Below are 5184 nucleotides of genomic sequence, written 5' to 3' on the forward strand. Positions count from 1 at the left end.
ATTCTTTCCTCCCTTCATAATGCTTGTTATTGTCTCTAGATCACTTGCTTGTATCGTTGTTACTAATTGTGCGCGAATGGTGTTATGCCAGGCTGTGTTTCTTCTTTTTTTCCCCGATGCAGAGCACTCCATCCTCGCACCAATTAGCGGTCACAGATGAGCGCTTAGGCTGCATACTCCTCCAGGGGTGCTATGTTGCGCTTTTTGCACTCCCAGGAGACTTGGAAGAGGGAAGTGACATCAACGACACAGCAAACGCAGATTGGATGTTGACAGAAGAAAACGAAATCAGCACCCAATCTGCGTTTGCTGTGTCGTTGACGTCACTTCCCTCTCCCTAGTCTCCTGGGAGTGCAAAAAGCGCAACATAGCCCCCCAGGTCCATCAGTAGCGGCGGAAATTTTCGGGACATGGGGGCGGGCGGGGGGGTGGGCGGGCAGGCAGTCAGGCAGGCAGGCAGGCAGGCAGGCATGCTAAGACGGAAAAATAAAGGGAGGGGGGGGGGGGGGGTGGTTTGATTGCCTCCCTCGACCGTACTGTTTACTGGTAAACTAGAATGTCTGGAAGAGCGCGGTGCCCCTCCATCGCCGAAGCTCTAGGTTTGACACCACAGGTGGATTCTGTGTGCGTATTTGCGTCCGGAGAGCTGGACCAGGCAAAAGTCAGCGATTGATTGATCGAGCAGGCCCGTAGCTTCCGCCGCCCAGTCGCCTGCAAACGACTTCATTTTCTCGATTTATAACCGGAAAAGAATTGCCAAAAATTGGTGCCGCGGTAAAATCACCCCACGGTGATTAATGCATAGCATGCCACTCCCGATCGCAAAAATTTGTGCCCGCGAAAAACTTTTTGACACCGCTTCTGGGGTAGTTTACAAGCGTGTCCTTATTTTGAATTGTGTCGCGCCAATTTATGAGAGGTATATTTGGTTCAGTGTAAGTATATAGTGTTCATACCTCACCCAATTCCTGTTTTTTTCTCTTTGGTACTGCCTTTAGTGAATGGTGTAGGTTGTAATTGTTTTTGGTAGTAACGGGATGAGCTGGGGCTAATTGAACACCTTAAAAATTAGTTCACAAAAAGTCATGGAGACAAGGAGGGTAACACATAGACCACATGCAAGCGCAGACTCAACTCGCATAAACAAAGAAGGAAATAAAGAATGCGGAAGGAGCTCGAGCAGAGGCCCAAGTGGAACGCGCTGATTTACCCATTCGCAAGTGCAGATTTTAAAACCATAATTTTCTCGTCGGTTAAGGTAACAGATCGATGGCTAATACATCAAAACAGCTCAATTTCTATCTAAAATTCACGATGGACTGTCAGCTATCTATCCACTGTTTACACTGCTCGTGTATGTCATCCTTAGAAAAAAGCGTGGATAATTAGCATATACTATGAAAAACATAAAAGAGGATTATTTTAGGCGTTTATTATTCATAGTATGGGCAACCAATGTGTCTGCACATTCGTCTGTTACTTGAGCTAACAAGGAAATTGTTTTTAGGCTTGTGGCTATGGTTGAATTAACACATTCCACTTGGACCTGTTTAGACTTTTGCTAAAACTCCTTCTGCATTCTTTTTTTTTTTTTTTTTGCTATAATTTATGTGACTTGGGAGTCTGCAGTTGTATGTAGTGTATGTATTCCTCGACCCTTTATTCCTTGTTTTTTGTGTACTATTTTTTAATGTGTTCAGTTAGAATGAACTCACCACTTTACTACATGGAAAGGATGTTGTTAATTCTAGAACTTCTGTAAAACAATCTACCTGACATCTTTGCCTCGCGCCACGGTTCCTGAAGCTCAGTTCTCCGAGCACAGCCTTTTTGATTTCTCTGATGCTCTCTTCTTTCTTTTGTTTTTAATGGATTGAGTTGCTAGCGTGCACCTGTCTGTGTTCTACGTGTTCCTGTCCTTTTGTCCTTGTCTTTTTTTTTTTTTTGTGCACTTTTTTCAAGTTGGTCCACAATATTTTTTATTGTATATTGTACTCTGTTTTCATCTTTATACTTACTGCAGCCCTTGCCAAGCAGAAGTTGGCATTCACTTTCACCATCCCGATGTGAGTGTCCTGGGACGACACAGGATGACAGTCTCCTCTGCTGAAGTCCAGGCTTCATGGGAGACTGCCAAGGCTGTTTATGGTAAGGTGCTCTATATATTGGGCAATACAATAGCAACTTATTGGTGCTGGGATTGTTCTAACATAGACTGTGTTTATGGGCTGGCCTTCAACAATTCTAATGCCACTCGCCTGGAATGAAAGCCTCTAGGGGAATTGCACATTTCATTCGTAAGCGGAATGCAGAGTTGACAACAGAAGTGCATCACTACTTGCATGCAGTGTTGCTGGGTGTTGTATTTTTTTGTATTTCTTTATTTAGTGTTCCCAATAATGGCTAAAGCCTTCCCATTGGTGCGCTTGTTAGCCCCTAGTCCCACTAGAGCGACAATACAGAAACAAACGACAGCGACGAGCCTCAAACCAGAGTCTCTGTCGCTATTTCACAGGCTTGTGCATAGAATAAAAGAGGCTACACTCGGATACAAGTATTACGCACGCGAGGGTATCTTCGGCAGGCTTGCAATCACTCGGGGTCACTTCACGAGCACCGAACGACTATAAACGCCTGCCAAAGGTATACCATCGCGAGGATACCGCATGTGTTGAAGGCTTGTCGGTGTCGTCTGTTTCTGTTTGTCGCTCTAGTGGGACTCGGGCATAAGTAACAACACACAAACACAAACGAACGGCAAGAGTGGTAAACAGTGCCTCTCACGTCCTTCGCCACCGTGCCCATTGGTTTTCAGAGAAGTTTCCAGTATTAATATCTATAATATTGTGTCTTATATCGCACAAGGACACAACCAGGAGCTGTACCTACAATTCAACACTCACAAGACTTGCGTGAATACACCCCATAGCTGGTCGCATTTTCAGAGTCATTTTAATGTTGCGAAAATAAATAATGACATTGGCATATTTGTCGTGCCAAATGCTGTCACACCTGTTCCGAACTCTGGTCTCCACGTACTGCGGACTTTTTGCATCGATTCTTGTACATCTCTGCCTCACTTATGCCCAAAAACATTTTACTCGGTCTATCAAGCCGTGTAGTCAAGAAGCTATAATCTGCAAAAATCTTCAGAACACTCCTGAGTTGCGAAGCTTTGCAGTAGATATTTATGAAAAATATTCCGTGCTATTTCCTAACCTCGAATACATGACTGCAGGAGCATGGTATGCATTCAACATACTCTCTTTGACAAGCTAAAGCATCATAAATGTCATGTCCATGACCCTTACTATACCTATTAAGTTTTTGGCTGACAGTGTCATAGAAGCTGCGTATGGGCTAGACCAAACTGCAATCAGCCTTGTGTTATGTGGCACTGCTCTCCATGTATACACAGGGGCAGGAGTGCAGCCGCATTGCTCCAAGCTGGTGCGTGGTTGGTTGACCCCACTCCCACTCAGCTTTTATTGTAGCATTACACACATCATGTGGCAGTCCTGCACATTGTTCTGACTCATGTCATATATTTTTTTATATTTTTCACAAAATAAGTGGCAGCAGCACCAGCTCCTGTGATGCAGAGCATGTGCAACACAGATGCAGCCTTCGGTGGTGCAGCTGCAATACCTGCAACCTTAGATGGAGCAGCTGGTACAGTCGGACCTGCAGCCGCTGAGGCAGCTGCTAAAGAGCCCGCTGAGGTGGAGCCATATCAGCTGCTAAACTTCCTAGAATGTGAAATGGTAAGTTGATTTGGTAAGTTTTTGCTTTATAAGAGATACCTCTGGAAAGAAGGCATTTCTATGCTTGCACAATGTCTTCAAGATGAAAAGGCCTTGACAATTTGTCATCGACCATCTAGATCTCGATAAATGTTGCTCAAATAAGATCTCTCTTTCAGCACCATCGCCACAAATTATTGTTTTTTGGTGTTGCATCACTTCAGCAGTGGTGTAAGACCCAAGTTTTAGTGTCTTGAAAAACATATCTAAGGCGACATCTCTTTGTAGAAAGTTTAAACCTGCATCTCTAACATTCTGCTCAACATTTTGAGTGCATTAGGCGGAAAGACTTGGAGCATCGTATTCCCCATTAATTACCTTTGGCCCATACAATAAACCCTTTTCAGAAGTGTGTGCATATCCAAGGCCGCCATTTCTTAAACGCGGATTCCGAGTACGCTTTGGAAACAAGCGCCGTGTCAGTGATTGGCGTGGATAGACGTGAGTGCAACGTCAGCATTTCACATGGTCTTCGATCCAATCACAGCTTTCGTGTCCAACAAATGGCAACTGTCAATGTTGCTTGCTTAGGTTTTGAAAATGGTCTATTCTTCCTATGTTCACCAGGTACATGGGAATGAAACTCAGCACTCTTGGAGCATAAAGTGGCTTCTTCTCTTTTAAAGCGTTAGTTTTATAGTCCCAGCCACGCTCGAGGTTGCATGATAACCCCGCACACAGGTAAAAAAGTGGCGCGCCTTGCACCGGCAACTCAAATCAGTGGGCGCATCTTCTCATGTTCTCTGTCCATTACGCCGACCGAAAAGTTCGGGGGGGGGGGGGGATTCATGAAACACCATCTAAGGAGGCAAAGGGGGCTGGAAAGGGAAGAGCGAAATCACAAGGCCAGCCAGTGATCGCACTGTCAGGTTTTTTTGAGCCGGCCAAATAATCTTCGCCAGCAGCCGACACTACAAGAGGGCTTGCCACCCAGTACCCCTTGCAGTTGACAGCGGCAGAATCAGGGAACGTAATAAAAGAACTTGATAGCTCGAGCACCGTAGTAGTGTTGCATGGGAGCTTCGCAGGATTTTTGAAAATGATTCAACTAAAAAAGGAGTTAAACTAACGAAACTTGCTTTGATCAATATGCACGAAGCAGCATTTCATGAAAGGAGGATCTCACCACCGAATACACCGGTTTCGCTTCCTATTCTAATTTTTTATAGATGGATTTCTACGACGGTTGATGTCAAGGTGACGTGGAAAGCCTGGGGTGACAACAAGTGAACCAGGACATAAGGTCAAGCATTGCTGTGAAGAACCTGGCCATTGCTCTGTGGGGGTCCAGTGTCCTGCAGAGGACTGTGGCCGAAATGGCGTCGAATGTCAGTCTTAACAAGGACAGCAGGCTGCCACTGACACCCAAGAAAGCGGCATT

At 45.1% G+C, this 5184-nt stretch overlaps 1 long non-coding RNA gene across 1 annotated transcript; it reads left to right on the forward strand.

Moving 5' to 3' along the window:
• The first annotated feature begins 2092 nt into the window (after window positions 1-2092).
• Window positions 2093-5184, forward strand: LOC121834853. Its single transcript, XR_006077358.1, has 3 exons — window positions 2093-2148; window positions 3574-3764; window positions 4973-5184. It is a non-coding gene; the product is annotated as an uncharacterized LOC121834853 (long non-coding RNA).

This window comes from Ixodes scapularis, unplaced genomic scaffold (assembly GCF_016920785.2).
Source record: "Ixodes scapularis isolate PalLabHiFi unplaced genomic scaffold, ASM1692078v2 PGA_scaffold0__279_contigs__length_252992795, whole genome shotgun sequence".
NCBI lineage: Eukaryota > Metazoa > Arthropoda > Arachnida > Ixodida > Ixodidae > Ixodes > Ixodes scapularis.